The sequence below is a fragment of the Strix aluco genome, chromosome 2 (genome assembly GCF_031877795.1).
Source record: "Strix aluco isolate bStrAlu1 chromosome 2, bStrAlu1.hap1, whole genome shotgun sequence".
NCBI lineage: Eukaryota > Metazoa > Chordata > Aves > Strigiformes > Strigidae > Strix > Strix aluco.
The window spans coordinates 115,832,984-115,853,150 of NC_133932.1; the positions used below are offsets into that span (position 1 = coordinate 115,832,984).

The following is a 20,167-nucleotide window of genomic DNA, read 5'->3' on the forward strand; positions in this document are numbered from 1 at the left end:
AGAATGCCTAAGAAAAAAGCAAATTAAACAGTTCTGATATAATTTTTTAAAAGGGAAACAATATCACATCTATAAAGAAGTGCAACACGGAGAGAGGCAACAGCAAGGTCATACTTAATGGTATCTTCTTCAGCACTGCCATAGCTGAGAGCCAGCTTCAATTCCATGGAATCAGAATTATGCAGATGGTCACAGGCCAGATCAAGAAAGCAGCTGCTTTCCCTAGCACACCCCATCCAGGGGCAAGACATATTTTTACATCTGTATCTAGTAAAAAGTAACCACTCACATCACTATGACTAATTTCCCTATAGCCTGGAAGTGAAAGAGAAATGGAAAAACAGAAGAGCATTAAGACTCCGTGTTTGGAGAACAGGAGGCAGGCACATCCTCACCCTAGCAGACAGAATGATGCTTTGTGGTATAGACCTGAGCTCATAGAAAAATCTCACCTTCCCTGTAAATACATTCTCCTCAGACACCACATCCTTTGTTCGAAAACCCATCTGAGATGAGGCTTGCTTCCTTTGTAAACTGCTCTATGATCCCTTAAAAGGCTTTTTTAAGTACATAAATAGCAAGAGGAGGTCTAAAGAAAACATTGGACCAATACTTGTTGAAGATGATCACCTAATTAATAGGGATAAAGAAAAAGCAAAAGCATTCAGTAGTTTTTTGTTTCTGCCTCAGTCTTCAATAATACTGATAGACCTTGGGCTCCCCAGTCCCCTGAGTTGGAGAACCCCGCGTGTGGGTACGGTGCCTTTCCATTTGTGGACACTGAAATTGTAAGGGACCAGCTGTATCAGCTGAATATCCACAAGTCCATGGGGCCTGATGGGATTCATCCCAGAGTACTGAAGGAGATAGTGGATGTTATGGTGGGACCCCTGTCGATCATCTACCAAAGGTCTTGAGACTCTGGGGAGCTCCCTGGTGACTGGGAGCTAGCCAGTGTTACTCCGATTTACAAAAAGGGCGTAAGGGAAGAGAAACTACAGACCTGTTCGTCTAACCTCAGTTCCTGGAAAAATTATGGAGAAGATTATACTGAGTACTATTGAAAGGTGTTTAAAGAATAATGTAATCATCAGGCACAGTCAATGTCAGTTCACAAAGGGAAAGAAAGTCTTGTTTAACTAATCTGATATCCTTCTATGATAAAGTCACCTGCCCAGTGGATGAAGGGAAGGCGGTGGATGTAGTTTTTCTGGATTTTGGTAAGGCTCTTGATGTTGTCCCTCACAGCATCCTTCTGGACAAGTTGCCCAGCTGTGGGATGAGCGGGTTTACGGTGCGCTGGGTGAAGAACTGGCTGAAGGACAGAGCTCAAAGGGGTGCAGTGAATGGGGCTACACCTGGCTGCAACTGGTTACCAGCACCCTTCCTCAGGGCTCAATTCTAGGGCCAGTCCTGTTCAATATATTGATCCATGATCTGGATGCAGGAGTTGAATGCACCATTAGCAAGTTTGCTGATGATCCCAAACTGGGAGCTGCTGTTGGCTCTCTTGAGGGATGGAAGGCCTTGCAGAGGGATCTAGATAGATTGGAGCACTGGACTGTGATTAACGGAATGAAGTTTAACAAGTCCAAATGCCAGATTCTGCACCTAGGACAGAGTAAAGCTGGGCACAAGTATAAATTGGGAGAGGAGTGGCTGGAGAGCAGCCCTGCAGAAAGGGATCTATCTGGGGGTGCTGGTTGACAGCAGGGTCAATAGGACTCAGCGGTGTGCCCTGGCAGCCAAGAGGGTAAAACAAAACACATCCTGGGTGCAGCAAACAGCATAGCCAGCCAGTCAAAAGAGCTGATTATCCCACTGTATTCAGCCTTGGTGCAGCCTCACCTCAAGTACTGTGGGCAGTTCTGGGCCCCACAATTTAAGAAGGATGTGAAGGTACTCAAATGCATCCAGAGGAGGGCAACAAAGCTGGTGAAAGGGCTGGAAGGAATGTCTTATGAGGAGTGGCTGAGAACTTCAGGCTTGTCTAGTTTGGAGAAAATGAGACTGAGGGGTGACCTCATTGTTCTCTACAGCTTCCTGAGGAGGGGAAGAGGAGAGGGAGGTGCTGATCTGTCTCCCTGGTATCTGGTGACAGGACACATTGGAATGATTCAAAGCTGCATCAGGGAAGGTTTAGACTGGACATTAGGAAGCAATTCTTTACCGACAGGGTGGTTACACACTGGAACATACTTTCTAGAGAGGTAGTCGATGCGCCAAGCCTGTCAGTGTTTAAGAGGCATTTGGACATTGCCCTTAATAACATGCTTTAACTTTTGTTCAGCCCTGAAGTGGTCAGGCAACCGGACAAGATTAAGTGCCTTCCAACTGAGATATTATATTTTGTTCTTATGAACAGTTCTCTCATATGTACATACCTAGGTATGCTGCTATTGCAACTTAGTTCTTAGTATTTATAAAGCCTTTCATATTATAATCTCTCTAGATATAGAAAACCTTTATAAAGGTTCAGTAGGACACTGCCTGGAAGTTGTTTGTGAAAAGTGCACATTTTCCCCAAATTGAAAGTCTCAAATTGTTTTTAGGCAGACATAGGTATCAGATTAATCATTAAAAAGCCATCATTTATAAAATCAAAACTCAGTGGAATTAAACAGTGACTCCTTACAGTTGACCGAATACAGGGTTCAATTAAGGACATTTCTTTATGTAGTAATGAGGAGGGTGAGAAGAGAGGGAGAGAAATTAAAGCATTTTTAACAGGTGAAACTTATGTGTTTAATTATTCCATTTTATACCCCAGCTGGAGAGCTATTTTTGAAAGAGATTAGCATACTCTAGTATTAACTACATGGTTCAAGTTTATCCCAATTTCTCAACATTTTTTCTTCCCCTCCTGCTTTTAAAGGGCCAGATGCAACAGGCACTTTTGTTCGTTTCTTTTGGATCTTTTTTGTTATTAACATTTTTATTTATAAGCCAGTTAAACTAAAGCAGTTCTGCATGGATCTATGACCTCAAATCTCATTCAATGTAGAGGAGCTTCACGGTTTAGGAAGGTCAAACAAATCACAGAAATACAGAAGTATGTGAAATAAAGTCCACTTTTTCTTTCTAAAAGGAGGCTGAAGTGGCTTAAAGCTGAGATTTTTATGGTTTTAATTAAGACCTGTTTTCATAAAAGGGAATTTTAAAACTAATTCTACTTCACACTGTTTAATATGGGTAAGGAAAAGTATAAACTTCATTATCCTAATCGCATAACCCGTCCAGGTTATCTACTGCTTTATCAGACTCAACACCAAGCAGTTGATACTAACTCAAGAGATCGGATTTGCCTGTTCCCACTAAATATTCTCATAAATTCAATAAATCCTATTCTTCACAGCCATGTTTAGTCTTTTCTATTCAAGGGAGAAGCAATCAGCTGCCACAAATGCAGCATCTTACAAAGGTGATTTCCATGAAGAGATTTTGAAACAAAAAATCTTGATCTGATAACCAAGCCTAAGGAACCCTACATTTTTTAATACATACAATACTGTATGTATACATATACATGCCAGATCTCTCTTCATAGTTCATAATAATGTGATTGCAGGTATGCCATCCTATTCTCTGTTTCTTGCTTGTGTCCCTTCCTCAGTCTTCCAACAACTATAAAATACCCATTTCAACTACATTTTCAAATCCTGCTCCTGTTGCCTTCCTCTATTGAAGATTTTGAAAACTACAAATAATATAGATTATTTTCAATAATTAAATACAGATTTACATCATGTAAAATGCAAAATACCTTGACTTTGGAATAAGAAACCACTTTAAATGTTTTGAAACACTAGCAACTGTTTACTGAAAAGCATGGGCCACCAAGAAATCCGCAGTAGCTTTTTTTTTTTTTCATTTGAAGAGCAAAAGCTATTGTCTTTAACACTATGTAGACAGGAGCGGAGGCACAGAACCTAACACAGGAAAGGAAGCATGCCATGTCCCAAGGCAATACCATGCCTGCCCAGGCAGAAGCTGACAGCTCCAAAGCAACATGTGGCTTACACTCAGGAATGGAAGCAGCTAGATATTTTGGTTATTACCGATGACTCTGCTCTGGGATGGGAAGGAGGAGAGAAGGGACAGCAGGGAATCTGGCAGAACTTCAAATCCACCTCTTCCCACCTCCATATAGGAAAACAGAAACCACACAATGCTTTGGGGCTCCAGCTCCACCTCCCAGAAGACAGGGCCAGAGCTGCACAGCTGTGACATATTGCTTCCTCTTTCCTTCTTCATTTAACAGCTGCTTGGTGCTGGCAAAAGAACAGTAGAGGAACAAACTGTTACCAGAAAGAGAGGTTCAATTAAAAGTTTGAGAACTACTGATATTCACTGTGTTAAGCTTTTGCTCAAACAACATAAGCACATGCATTGCAGATGTGTGGAAGCTAGCAAGTAAAGCCACATCGGATTGAGAACTTGAAGCCTTATCTTTATGCTTCTACCCCAGGTGACCTTGGTTTGAAATGCTTCATAGGTGACCTCTATGACTAACAGGTGGTGAGGTGGTATAAGCACAACAATCAGCTGAGCAGACCACTCATGTTATTACATGTTACAAAATCCCTGGCAAATTCTGCATTGAGTATAATGAACTGAAACAGATCATCCAAGAAGGCATGGAACCTTGTTTCGTTTGGGTTTGGTTTTGTTGGTGGCGGTTTCAGGGGGGTTTGGGTTTCTTTTTTTTTCAAAAGCCTGCTTTATGAGGAACCACTTAAGAGTATTACCTGATCCCACATAACAATTTTTATTTCAGCACAGTACAGATGCAGACTGGCTTTCTTATTTTAGCAACTCTTGTTGCAGATCACCACAGGAATCACATTGGTTTTTTTAAGATTCTATGTTTTCACAGCTTACTGGCTGCAGAAATAATGGTATTTTCTGTTAACTAGCAGCATAAACTGGCATTTCCATAAACTACTGGCAACACACTTCCTGTCTCACTGGTTTCACTCCTGCCATGCAGGTCTACTTTAGAAAAAAACCAAAAAATTTCAAAACAGGTTTCATTAATGATTTTCTCTCTTCTTTTGACACACATGAAAGATCCAAGCTCAGATCTCGGAATTGAAAACACTAAGTTTTTAACTTTGTTGCCCTTAAATGTTTGGGACATTCACACCAACGGAAATATAAAATTGGCATTTAAATGTGCTTAGGTTACACTAGTCAACTAACTATATCCTTGAGGGTTGGTTTGTTTTGGTTTTTTTTTTTTTTTTGAAGTCAAGACTTGCAGAAAATAAGATTTAACCATGCTGCTGGCATACATAGAAGAAAACCAAAGGGAACAATATCTTCCACCTACATCATTCTCAAGCATGACAATAGTACAGAGATGCCCTGCCCTTGAGAAAGGCTTTTGTTTAGGAGTAGCCTATTATCAGGTTAACATGTAAATAACATGTAAAAGCACCAAAGCTACTACTGTAAAAGGGAATCTTGCAACTTTAGAGTGGACAACTTAAGCTATAATTAGGACAAGCCCATGCTGAAGTGCTTCAAAATAAACAAATAATCAACCATCAGGACAAAGTACGCAATCATGGGGTGAGGGTATTTTCCCAATAGAAAGTCACAGTAACTGGTATCCACACAATGATCTTTGTCCTCATGCAACCCACTGAAAGACTGAGGTTCAGGATTTCACAACTTCAATCAAGACAGCTTTCTAGATATAATCCTACCGCTACAAAAATAGCGATATCCTCCCCTAAATATAAACAGAAATCAAATAAAAAGCCCAACCACACACCAGCACCAATCCTCCACTGGTGATGTTTTGCTGTATTTTTCAGGCAAATAGACCACTTGTTTTGTGCAAAAAATACATTAGTCTGGCTTGTACAATTAAGTGGAATTTTAATCTCAAAACTCCTTCTCCATTGGACTCCCTGCATCTGACCACTCTTTCTTCTTTTACTCAAGTAATTAACAACTACTAATGGAAAACATCATTTAAGTAATAACAAAAACCACCACAATACCACATAAAATTTTGGACCAACAGGTCAATGGGATTTCAGGTATCAGCAGAACTCTCTCTTCCCCTACCAGCTTCTGGATCTTTGCAAAATGAACTTGCCCAAAGGAGTTAGGGCTTCTTGGGAAATTTAAACCCAGACTATTTCACAGAGTGATACTGCACCAGCAGTGGGAACCCACACAATACCTATTTCCCACAAATACAAGACCTCTCCTTAGCACAACCCTCCCTTCCCTCTAAAGGGATTATGGAACTTTTTTTAAACCAAGCCCAGTAAACTAAGACACAGCTGACTAGGCCTAAACTAAGACTAAACTTTCCAAGTTCTTGTACGATTACAATACAGCTGATAAAAACCTAGAATGTAGTAGAGATATTTATTAAGCAATAAACAGACTTATGAGAAAAAAGTTTAACAATAAATATTGTACCAGATGCACTTCTGAAGAAATAAGAAGCAAAATAAAAGGGATTAGCCAGAATTCAAACAAAAGCACATGAGAATGCACATGAGAACACACAAGAGGCATATTTTCAGATTTCATGCCCCTTTGCAACTTACCTTCTTTGCTGTCTTTCTGCATAGAAGGGGAACACTGATTTAGTCACTGAAAGTGATATTATACTATCAACAGTAAATAATTTTTGCATCCCCAAGCACAACCAGCTCTAAAGCAATGTATCTGTGCATTGGGAACAAAAGGTGTTAAAAATATAAAGTATGTGAAAACTTTCTACATCAGTCGCGTGATTTATTAAAGCCTCTTCTTGGCTACCAAGAATCTATCTGGCAGAGACTACTCATTAATAAGGAAGAGAACTTCACCTTCTCCCAAGCCTTCAGAATATCTGTTCCTGGATAAAACTGCTGTAAATCCCAGTCTTGCATAAGACAGTTCACAACTAACATTTTTTGTTTCAGGTGGGAGGGGAGGACTGGATACCTGCAGCTACTGCATCCTTATGGGCCAGCGGCTCCATAGGTCATGTTCTTTTCTACTCAGAATCACCAAAAGTTGTTTCAAGCCTAAAGAAAAACATGCTTCCCACTTTGACCAAGTTCATCCTTCTTTTAATATCCAGTAAGAATTTGATTTAAATCAGCAAGTCCTGCATGCTTTGAACCAGAAAGAGGATCAACACTTCATTATATACCTGCAGAAATGAGCAAAAAAGCATGGAAGGCATATTTTATAGAACACTACTAATATAATGCAAATTAACTAAACCACAGTGAAATTTAATTATTTCTACAGTCTTATCTTTCCCACAGTTACATTTATTTTTGTTCAAAGTGGATTTAGAAAACTCAGAAACACACTTTAAACAAAAGAACACTTGTCCTTCAAGCTCTGTATTTCACACAAGCTTTTGTTTCAAGGTTTCTTCCATGTATTTTAGTTCTAAAATATCAGGTTGAACATCTTAAAGAAAATAACTTTCAGTAACCCTCAATTAAATTCACTGGTTTTATTCCTCTAGATTCAATACCCATGCTTCCTACTCTCACAGTTAAACCTCCCTAATGTTTCCCACTCAGTGCTATAGCACATGATTCTTCTTCATTCTTAGCCTATCCTTGTAAATGAATGAACCTAGACAAACTTCTAGGGTAACTGGGACTGTTCTATGCTGTATCTGTTGTTCTGTAATGAAGCATGAAGAAAGTTATCTTTGACCAACAAATCAAAGCTATTCACTGTTTAGACTGTCACCCCCTAGGTTTACAAAGCTTACGTCAATGTATTTTCTAATGCTTCATATTCAAAGGCATTAACAGCCATAATTCTACCAAGATGAACAAGACTGGGGGTAGTCAAACTACAGATTAATAGCCAGAGGTCTTACAGTCCCTATCACAGTTACCACGAGCATAAAATAAAGCCTCATTTATTTATATCTGAACCTCAACACTTAAGTTTAGCTCTGAAAAATTTCAAAAAATTATTATAGATTGCCTGTGTGTTTCTCTGGAGCTCAGTAACTTGGCTGAGGAAAACTCTTGCCAAGCTATGATTAGCATTTAGCAGCTTAAGGGCTAACTGTGCTTGTTGTTTCAACCTTGACAACCAACTGTAAGGACACACCAGTAAATTTAAGCTTTCAAAAGCATTTAACATTTGATTCTGCCGAAAATACAGTTTTGCTACATGTTTTGAAAATAAAATCACTTTTTTCTCTTTTAGAAATCCATGATGATGCCAGACATATGCTTGTTTTCCAAACAACAACTGTTTAAAAGAAAGAATACTCTTTCTGATCTTCCTGCCAAAAATAACATTCTGTGGCTTAAAGAAATCTGATAGTAGGCTGTTCACTCAGTTGAGGGAAGGAGGGTTTACATTTGGCAAGGGTTTACATTTCATGTCTTCCCTCTATTTCCCTCCATTTTAAGTTTCTTTGGGGATGAATGTGGCAGCAGGGAGGGTTTTTGTTGTGGTTTGGTTTTTTAACATCTCCAAGCATTTCACTCTCTAAAAAAAAAAAAGGCATCTGTGGGTTTTACCAGAAATGACACAAAGCAGAAGTTCATCACAATGCATTTCTTTCTTATGGAGAATACTAGGATATAAAAGAGAGAGTTTGAAAGGGAAGTAAAAGACTTCAGAAGCAATGCATAGAAGAGTTTACAGCAGGAGGAAGTGGAACAGAAAATTCGAGTGAGGAAATAGCACACAAAGAACATTAACAACTTCATCTTAAAACATAGGACAGGGAGAGAAGATGGATTTGGGGTTGCAGCTGCTGTTGTCCCAGACAGCAAAAATACTACCTGCCCAATAAATGTGGTTATTTCACTGCTGCCTCAATAGTTTCAGATTAAGAGACAGAATGGGTAATAGAAACATGCAAATTGGACTACATACTGCATAAGACTTATTTCTGCACATTTCAGAAAGCCACAATTTTAAGACGAGGGTTTGATCTGCTACAGTATTTGACTTCATCCCTTATTAATTAATAACTCCAAGAAGTAGTAACTGGACTCATTTACTAAGTAACATAAAATATTTAGTCAACTTGAAGCATCTACAACAACAGAAGTTCTGGAATTTTCCCCAATTGTGGAGTTTTACTTGCCACTTCCCAGTGGTTTTTGCCAATAGTTATAAATCCCATTGAACAAAACCTTGCCATGACCCTCCAAGATACAGAAATTCCTGAAGGCTGCTAAACCTGCTCCAACATCAAGCCAAGTAGTCAGACAACAAACACTTCACCGAGCTGAGTGACCAATAATATCATCTCCTATACGACAGCAAGCTACAGATCCATGTAAGCTTAGAAAGGCCCTCAGAACTGTTAGTATGGCAACCAGAACAGTATCGCAAAGCATGTGCCTGCTCCAGTATAATAGCAAATATTTTAGAAAAATAAGGTCAGGATCCCAATGATATCACAGCAGTATTTCAGGCTAATAAAAATCCTTAATGTCAAAACCCCAAACACTTATTAGTCTGCCAACATGGAAGCTTTTCTTGTCATTAGCAGTGCAAATCCAGCACAGAAATTCAGCAACTAGACACGAAGGTCTGTCTTTACAGCGTTGTTAGCTTGAGCTACAACTAGGTGTTGCTCCTAATCTTATCTACATGCTTGTTTAGAATTATCCACCCTGAATCAAAGGATGCTTGAAATTTCAAGATAGTCTACGAAAGTATAAGCAGTGTTTGATGCTAGAGGCAAATGTTCTAAGAGCTACATTTCATTTGAGGGCTGGAAGACTGTACCTCAGTGCATTCTCAGACACTCCTCTTGAAGGCATTTGTACCTCATCACTTCAACATTCAGGTATTTCACACTTGCCATGCACAAGCTCTACAACTCTCTACTTGCTATAAATATAAAGTGATTGCTACAGTGAAGATGTACAAGACCTGTAGGATTTGAAGAATGGAGAGCTTCAAGAGAAGCAAGCTGACTGAGCTGAAGACAACAGGATCCCCTCCATCTAGAAAAAAATGAAGCCCCTGAACTGCTAGTTCCTGGTTCTTTCTGCAAAAAGGGTGGATAGAAAGCTCATGGCTTGCACATCTGCTTGTCTAGCATAGCCTGGCAAATACCCTTCTCCTACTACACACTTAGATAACCTGAAACTAACCAAACCACTTGTATAACTGTACCAAGACATCCTCTTTAAATATGACTAAGAGTTAACTGCAGCCCCACTCCAGCTCCTGAATTGGCATGAAGAGGTTAGAAAGAACTTCAATATTCAAACTATGTGAAAAAAACAGTAATACATGTATGAGAGTGTCTTCAAATTCAGCATAAAATCAAATGGAGGCTTCATTTGAAGTGATGCATTATCTCCTCCATGTTTGCAGCTGTTTAAGCATTCAAAGCAGCAGCCAAGCTTGAAAAAGAAAAACAGCACTTTCCCAGGAAATAACTCTACAATAAACCTGTGCTGAGATGAGTTCCAGACAATTTCAACATTCTACAGAAAACTCAGCAGCAAGTTCTAACTGCTGTCAGAGAAAGAACTAAAAAGCCACATTTTCACTAAAGCCCCTCTTCTAATTCAGAAGTTCAAACTTCATTTCTTCATTCACATGTAATGAGGCAGAAGAACTTCTCAAAGGAGAGTTTCCAAAGGCTGTTTGAAGTTTCTAAGTAAAACAAGCTTCCCAGGCCTTGTCTTGTAGCACATTAGTCCCCACAGCTGCCTGTTGCTCTGTTAGGACAAAACTAAGTCCACAGCAGATGAATGGTTTTCCTCAGCATCATGGAATACTGACCTTTTCCACTATGGGATTTCAAACCAAACATCCAGAAATCAATTCCAACTTTCACTAGAACACTGTTAACATGTTTTGATATATTATGCCTGTCACCGATTACATACACAAGCTCTCTGACCATTACTTGTTATGAGTTGCCGCTATGAAATTGCACAAGAAATCTGGGATCCATCAGCTGAAGAACTAAGGTCTCTGGCGATGAGGAAAGTACATATCCTAATGTCATTTAATTTTCCACATCATAGGAATGCGGAAAAGAATCCATGTACACCTCTAACAACCTTTTTTTTTTATAAAATAAGTTAGGGATCCAGGGGTTATATACTGTTCACTTGCTCTAACCGGTCTCTCCACTCAGGTACACAACAGCGACCCAAACACCACCGTCCTTACCTTATGGGGCATCAGAAGCAGAAAACAGAAGAGACAAGTTAGCCCTTTCTAACCTTCAAAGAAAGGCACTGCAACAAGAACAGCAGTGCTATGCCACAAGAAAAAGCTACTGGAGAGGGAGGAGTGGGCAACAGCTGCCTGCATCAGCTATGACTGCAGACATTAACTATAAACCCGCAAATAAGTAAATACTCAAACTCAGGTGGCCATTACAGTCATCAGCACAGGAATAAATTTCACCCCCAGATTGAATGTGAACCCCAGCCCCTACTAACAGCCCTGTCAATGGCATCTCATTCTGCAGCAAGTGACAAGCAGATAACTGGTTAACAAGTCCATGGAAGAAAGTCCTGATGGTCACATTTTATATAACATTCTCCACCTATAAATATGGCAGAGCTCCAGTAATTCCCAATTTATACTCATTGTCCTTTAAACACAGCCTTAACATTGTGTTCTCTTTTCCCTGGCAACTAGACTTGAATAAAACATTTTTTATGAGATTATATATGCTTTTCAGTCTTCACTGATGAGGTGCTTTGTTCACTTTTAGTTTCTATGAATGTATCAGTGAAAGGAAATATTTTTGCACACACTATTCTAGACAGTCAGTGAAACTCAAGTCCTCTAAGGCCTCTGAAATGCTATTACATTATAACTTTCATGCTATCACAGAATCATGGATTATCCTGAGTTGGAAGGGACCCATGAGGACCATCAAGTTCAACTGAGTCTGCACAGAAAAACCAAAAAGTTAAACCAGATACCCAAGAGCATTGTCCAAACACTTCTTGAACCCCAACTAGCTTGGGGTCACAACCACTTCTCTGGGGAGAAGTTCCAGTGCCTGACCACCCCCTCAGTGAAGAACTTCTTCCTAATATCCAATCTGAACCTCCCCTTTAAGTCAATGCCTCGTGCCCCATCACCCAACACCAGAGAGAAGAGATCAGCACCTCCCTTTCCGCTTCCCCTCACGAGGAAGTCCTAGACAGTGATGAGGTCACTCCCCTCAGTACCCTCTTCTCCAAGGTGCACAAACCTAGTATCCTCAGCCGCTCCTCACAAGCCATGCCCTCTAGTCCTCTCACCATCTTTGTTGGGCTCCTTCAGACACACTCTAGTATTTTTGTATCCTTGTTATACTATGGAGCCCAAAACTGTTTGTGTATTTTATTTCATCAGTGACCTCTGCTTTCATAATCTACCAATACATTAAGAACATTAAACAGGCTTCATAAATCATGAAGCAAGCACACTAATCCAGAACATCACTGTATGCTAAGATCCAACTACCCACCCAGCAACCTAGAGGAAAAGACACTAAAGAGGAACGCAGACAAATACAAGCAGAAGTAGCAAATTACAGCATTCCAAGAAAAATGTAAGATCAGCTCAATTCCTCACAAGGAGACACAAGTGTTTCCTAAATGAGCAATCTAACACATTAACAGTAAAACAGCAAGTGTTTGGTATTAAGAGACCCATCCCTAAAAAATTAGGGCTTCCACTCAGGTAACCCAACAGGAAAATACACGCAGCCGCCTTTGCGCGTGGCCATCCAAATAGAGCACTTCACAAGATGCAGTAGCCTCTACACCTTACGAGCATAGTCCCGGTCCAAACAGCACCCTGTTTTAGTACTTCACTGTTCAATAAACAGCTTAAATATACACAAAACAGTTACATGTGCTCATAGACCAGCCAGGCACCTGAAAACATGACAACATTAACTTAGACTCAACAAGCGAATTTCAAGAAAATCTCAAAGAAAAAAGTTAGAAAAGGCTGACTGACAGCAAAGTTTTTCAGAACTCTTTGCCTAATGAAAAGTATCAAACAGGCTTATGTAAAATTTCAAATGTCTGAAAAAATATAATTGTAGCACTTGCTACAAAGTTGAAGAATTTTTTTTAATCTATCAATTTCTTTAAGATCATGCATTAAACAGCACTTTCACTAGTTATAATTTAAACTTTCCTTCCCAGTTTTGAAGTTCTATCAGCAAAGAGAAGGCTGACAGAGGACTTGAGAATCACCATAATATATACGGAACTCTAAATCAAGTGTATATATATATATATATTCAGGTACCAAAAAACCACCCTGAAAACATATTAAAATGCATAGTCACAACAACCAAACAAGCCTTAACTATGCTTTAACACCAGCAGAGGAAGAAAGATAATCACTGCATAAGCCTCCAAAAAGTCTGTCTCATTCAAAATTAATAGTGATAAATATTTTTCATCAGTGTGATTTATCTGTGCACACTGCTGTGTAAATGAACAATGCTTGAGCGTTTTACCACAGGAAATTATTCTATAGTTTCTATATTGGTCAGATTTCAACAACAGGGATGTACAATAAAAGCTCATGCCAAAGAAACAGTGAAATACAAGTTTGATTTATGGAACAAGAGAGAAAACATGCCAGGCTGTAATTCTGTGCACGACATTTGAAAACCTCGGGTTTTTTCTTGTCCTGGAGAAAAATACATTTAAGTCAACCAAAAATGCTGGTTTTGACAGATTAATGGAAGTTACAACTGCCTTAGTATAAACTACTTCTATTTATATCAATTATGACAACTGTAAAATATGAACTCTGAACAGATTCAAATTACCACTGATATCTGAAGTACTTTATTTATGTCACTTATCAGCATCATATTCTGAAGACTATTATAAAACCTAAGTATCTACAGAATGCAAGATTAATTCAAAAACTAAAGCAAAACCATCTGCATGCCAGCCATGTCCAAGACACTTATTTTAGTGTGTCATTATGTTCACTAATGCTTAGCCAATTCTCTAACTCAGCACCCAATAGTCTGTGTTGGTTCTTTTCATTACTTCTTACCAAAACACCCTTGCAAGTAAGTTTACAGTTATGAATGTTTAGAAGAAAACCTAGACATTAAATATAATCTGTTTGATAGTATGCAAATGATGGGGAAATATTTTGCTCTACTGTCTTTATTTTAGACTGACATCTGCATTTGAAACAAACACAAACATCAATCAAGTTCAACCTGAATAACACTAAATTTTTCTGTTTATTCAAAATTGCTTAAAGATGCTCTACGTTTAATAAATACAGTGATAGGGGACAGTGTGTGTTTCTAACTACCAAATCTCTATAAGAATAAAGAGATAATATTTGTAACCAACAGGTAAGAAGGAGCTCCAAGAATCCTGAAAAAAGAGCAACTAAAATTCTGCTATGTGGAGAGGTCCAGCAAAAAAAAAAAAAATCCCAAACACATAACAGCGATCAATTCTAGACCCAGAAAACACCATTAGTTTAATGGTAGAGCATTTCAAGTATGTGAAAGAAAAAAATAATTCACAATATGCTGACATTCAGAACACCTATAAATCCCTAACAAATAAATCCGGATTTGTTTTTAAAAAAAAACAAACAAATCCAACAAATGCTTACCATAATAACAAACCTCCAGCAAAAGTTCTCCAGCTATCTCACCTGCCAAAAATAAAGAAAGCAAACAAGATAAACTCCTAGTTTACAGCCTAAACAAGCATAAAGACTTGCATTTTAATCTCCAGCTGCTTCTACACACAAATTTCTTAACTTCTTTCACAAATGTTTTGTTTCCCCTTTTGGCAGAGGAAAAAGAAATGACCTCTATCAGCAGCTAAAAATATTTCAGTTATCCAAGTTTTCAAAAGAGGGGTGAAAAACAGTGCTTTTCCAGTTAAAAAAACACCCCAGTGCAGCATTTCAGTAGCTTTTATAACAGGCTGGCTTCTGAACAGTTAGATCTCAGTAACAGGAAGTGTGAAGGAAAGCACTTACAGGTTAAAGCTGAAGAAATAAATCTGATGTAACTTCAGGTTATACTCATTATTACCTCTAAAGGCAGACTAAGTTCTCAAGAGAGAATCTAAGGGCTACAGCAGTTCTGCTACAGAGCTTAGGCTCAAGATGCCTCAATTTAATTCTTGAGTACAATTCTTACATTACAGGTATTCTGTATATGAGTCTTCCATATGGAGAAGTCAATACTCACCCTCTACCTCTTTACCTGTTCTTTTAAGAGAATAAGTAGTTACAATCTGTGACCCATAGTATTCCTTGTATAAGGAAGCTTCTGAAAGTAACGTACAGTTGTATATAACACTGGGAAGACATGTATTTGCAATCTAATCCTATTAATGATCTGCATATACTGAATTGATTTAAGATTAGAGAACTACTAAGGGAGACTGATAAAAGCAACTTCATCATTACTGTAAATTAATATCCTTCTGCTATTAAGGTAATTGACAAAACTTAGTATCATAACCCACTGGACATGCATAGCCTGATTAGTAACTTGTGCTAGTAGCTCAATTCACCTGATACACAACCTGTAGCTCCATATCCTATGCAAGCAAAAATAAAATAAAAAGAAGTTACAATAATGACCACAAGAAATCCAAACATTTTAATTGGAGCCACACATGAATCAGGAAGAAAACAATACATCACAACTGAATTAAAAAGGCCAAAGCATGCTGTATCATACAACCTATATCTGATTCAAGCTCAGTTACAAGACCATATCAAGTACACACCAACTAAAGACAGGCCTGCAAGAGCAGACTGCAATTAACTGCAACAACATTTCTCGCTCATTCCTCACTAAAAGCAGTCAAAAGAGCTCTGGAAGTGCTGTGGGAGGGATCAAAAGAACTGCATATATTTATCTTTTAACACCATGAGTCTTCCATGCAGATTTTCTCCCAAGGCTCTTTCCCACTCCAGTTACTACAAATTACATCAACATGTAACTGTCCATGCAGGAAGTTTAATTGAGAAGGGAAGACTTGCAAAGGCATGAAAGCTAATTCACTGTCCAGGTGACACCGATACAGTGACTTAACACTCAGCTACCATCAACTCTTCTGGAATTCTTCACCAAAGTGTCTGTTCTAGCTTGGTTTGGTTTTTAGAAATCTTGTCCTGCTGATCACTGCACATAAGAAACTTCAAAATAATATTTCTATCATCTGTTACACAATGGCTTTTCTTCCTCTTTCATCCATACAGGAACATTGTCTGCAGACACTGTTATTCTTGTTTCAGAGAAATATATGGCATGTACCTTCTCAGTGAAGAATAAAGTAAATAAACCCGAGCTAAAGTAGTCACATGGAAAAGCAGCTGGTCTGCAAGAAGTTTATATTGCTAGTCCTAAAATCATAATCCTTTGAGGCATGTTGTACAGACAAGGCATATACTGAAAAACAAAGCAGGTTTATGCTGCTATTAACTATGAAGTGTCACACACATTGTACCATATAAATCAAACTTGAAGCCTCCATAACTTATTCCTGCTATGAAAGTCCCTTTCTAAAGCACAAGCAATTCTATTTCTGACATATAGAATCATCTTTTATTACTTCCATAGACAAACAGGAAGATTAGCAAAGACCATACAATTTCAGTAACTATTGTGTATAATCAAGACTATTGTTTCAGTATCTGATTAAAAAATGTTTTGTATTTTTTCTTTATTTGAAGAAAAGAGCCATGAAAAAGGAGAAGAAAGAGGACTGGCTCAATTATATATTATTTCATGTACAACAAAACCTCTGTGTTCACCACCTAATAACTACATTCACACTACTGCTAGCAACACAAACACAAAACTAATCCTCCACCAAGCAATAAAAGTTTGCTTTGCACAACTTATGCCCAAAATTCAGCTGGAAATAAATCAAGCTTCCACACTGCTCAAGTGGAACCTGGTCTTGTCCTGGTCCCAACTGAAGAGCTGCAGATAAAGCATCCTTCATACAGGACCTACTGAAAGCCACATCCTTACTGAGTAAGAATGACTTAGGGCCTTTATATTTTAGTGTGGGCAGATAACTGTCCTTCCATCTTAAGCGTATTTTCCTCTGATGGAACTTAAAGGCAAAAGTAAGCTCTAACTTACTAACAAAGCTCAGTTTCACAGCTCAAATACAGGGTTTAATCCTGAATCTTTAAATTCGCAAGCATTGCAACTTGTAACTTTAATCTTACAGGTTTCCAACTTGGGTAGCCTACATAATTATTCCGTATCGCGTCAAGCTCCATATATTAGAGGCTACACAATTTAGCATCTGAGCTACAGATTGCTGTAGCATGGGAGAGCGTGCTGGAGTATAAGAACTGCAACCTTATTCCATTACTTCATTCCCTTCTTCAAGCACACACACTATTAGCTACTACGGAAAATATTGTTTCACGCAAAGTCAAAACAACAATCTGTCTCCTATAAACATAATACTTTTTGATTCCTTAAGTAAAGCTTTAAAAAGAAAAAAAAAGGCCAGTCTTGCATGATAGGCAAGGCAAAACGACCTCCTCCATCTCACCCTCAGATTTCAAGTCTCTTGAAGTTCCTGGCTACTTTCATAATTTGCCCCCATCTTTTTCTAATAGGAATACTTTCCCCTCATTCCCTGTAGTTACAAAAGAGGCACAAAGAACCACAGCTACACAGCTTTTTCCTATTCCTGGACAAACAGCACACAAACTAAACCATTTGTGCTTTGAAGTATTTTCTATCAAGGAATCTCACAACTGCATCCAATAACCCATCACTCAAGTACTGGCCCCACTTCACAGACTGTTGCTCAGCCTAAACTATCAGTCCTTCTCCCGCTAGTTATCTGCAGCAATTACTGAACTGCATTAGAAACGAGAAGAATAAATAAAGCATTTCTTAACCACTTTTCAGCGAGCATTAGACATTCAGCAGTTGCAATAAATCCCTGTCTTCACATGCCTGCACTCCCCACATCCCAGCATCTTCTCAGCGACACATTCACTTAAGGAGTAAGTGGAAAAAACACTTAATATACAAAAAAGCACAAATAGAAAGAAAAAAAAAAAAAAAGGTTTAAAAGTTCCCGAGCTGTCAAGGACTCCCAGCGCCCTTCCAAGCCAAAGACGATTATTTTTAAGTACTTGAAGACCGCTCGGTATCAGAAGAGACTTGCCGGTGTCACATCCCGGTGCTGGTGCGGGGGCCACTCGTGGATATTTCCCCACCCAAGCGGGGAAGAGGACCCCCAGCTTGCGCTTCTCGGGGCTGGGCTGCGGGGAAGACAGCGCCCAGCCCCGAAAAGCGCAAGTTGGGGGGCCCCTTCCTCGACCCCACGCATGGGGGACTCCGCAACCCCCACCCGGGACCGAAAGGGGGAAGGGGAACGCGCCCGCGGCTCCAGGGACTGGCGAGGGGCCGAGGCCGGCAGAAGGGCTAGAAACAAAGCTTCCCCCCGCGGCTGAGGCGAGGGCCCCAGGACGGGCAGCTCAGCCCGGGCCAGAGGAGAGCGAGGAGCCCCGGCGCAACCCGTCGCTGCCCTCCCCGCGGCTCTGAGGAGAAAGGGCCGCCACGCTGAGGGGGCTCCCACAGGGCAACGGCGGGATTAACCCCGCGGGCTGGCGGCGAGACACCGCTAAAAAGAGACTGCTCCCCCTCAGCGCCCCCCCGGCGGCCGCCGGGCTCCCGAGGGGGGCACAGACCCTCCAAGTACCGCTCACTCGCTCGCCCTCCCTCCCGCCGCCGCGGCTGAGGGAGGCGGGAGCACAGCCCCACACCCACCTGGCGCCGCGCTCCGTCCCATCCCGCGCTGCCGCCGCCGCCTCCCGACCGCTCCAGCCGCCACCACCGCCGAGCGCCTTCGCGGGCTAAGCCTCCGCGCCCCACACCGCCGCCCCGCCCCTTCGGCCTCGGGACACGCCCCCTCGCCTCCCTTTTGGCCTGTGCCAAGAGGGGCGGGGAAAATTCCGCCAATGGGAGCCAGGGCTTCGCCGCACACATTGTTGATCGGCGTGGAGAGCATCCAATGAAAACGCAAGGAGGGCGGGGAGCGCTGTCAATCAGCGGCCCCTACTGGGGTTCGCAAGAGGCCGGGCGCGGGGGCGAGCAGTTTCCTCCCGTTGACCGGCTGGGCTGGCCCCGCCGCTTCTCCCTCCCTCCCTCTCTCTCTCCCTCCCTCCCCTGCCAAGCCAGGCCTCGTTCTCGCCTCTCGGTGCGGCCGCCGAAGTCCCCGGGGTGCGTAGGCTGCCCTGGGGCTCCCGCCGCCTGGCTGCCGCGGGGCTGTCGTGTCTTCGTGTCCCGTCCTCCCCCCAAGATCTACCTGCCCCTCAGGAGCAGCCGCCTCTTCCCCCGGCGCCTCACCGGCTGCTGTGGCCCTGTTGCACCTCTCCGGCCGCCTCCTCCCCACCCAGCGCCCCGGCTCCCGGGCGCCCATGCCCCGTCCCTCACAGCAAGCTGCCGCCTGGCATCTGCCCCACGCTGCTGCCGGGGCCTGCGCCCTCACCCGCCCACCGCCGCCGCCCCTTTCCCGCCTGCAAGAGGCCTCCGGGGCACCCCTGCCCTCATTCCTGACTGCCACAGGCATCCGCCGCCCGCCTGCTCTTGCGACCCAATTTCTACTGAACCCAGCTTCTGGTCATCCAGGCCTCAAATGGATTTATATTTATACAGACATGCACCTTAACGCTGAGGGGGTTTGGTGGGGCTTGATTCTGGGAGGGCGGCGGGGGCTGTGCCCCACTGGGCAGGGTGCATTGTGAGGGCTGCAGCTGCTGACCCAGCCCGAACAATGTGCCCTTTCCTGAAAGCATTGCTTGAGATTTCGGCCTTTGTGGTTATCTCTATAACGGGGGCTTTTGTTGCTCGCTGCAAAGCCTTTCGAAAAAATAAGTCGGACTTTTATCATGTGAATGAGATTGGGGGGGGCAGGGGAGGTAGAACAATAGCCAAGCGAACTTTAATGGCCCAGGGCACTTCAATAAATAATCACAGCTGAAAGTGGGGGTTATTGAACACCATCTCGAGTCAATCACCTTTGGCAACTGAAAGTTTACTGGGCTCAAACCCAATTTACCACTGGCTTCAGTTAGCCACACTTTGCCTTACAGCAAAGACATGGGCTCACAAGCACCTCCTTTTCACAACAAATAGTATGCAGTATTGCTATTACTTTGAGCAAAATTACTTCTATTTAAGATA

General features: G+C 41.3%; 1 protein-coding gene across 5 annotated transcripts in view; it reads right to left on the bottom strand.

Moving 5' to 3' along the window:
* Positions 1 to 18,862, bottom strand: part of WASF3 (WASP family member 3) — a 74,146-nt gene extending 55,284 nt beyond the window's left edge. For 3 of the 5 annotated variants that reach the window (XM_074815955.1, XM_074815949.1, XM_074815950.1), the window contains exon 1: positions 18,752 to 18,849. The gene's annotated coding sequence lies outside the window, so the exon portion shown is untranslated. Of the gene's footprint in view, positions 1 to 14,592; positions 14,629 to 18,751 lie in introns of those variants that run through there. The other 2 variants (XM_074815952.1, XM_074815951.1) reach the window with 2 other exon arrangements.
* Positions 18,863 to 20,167: the final 1,305 nt, after the last annotated feature.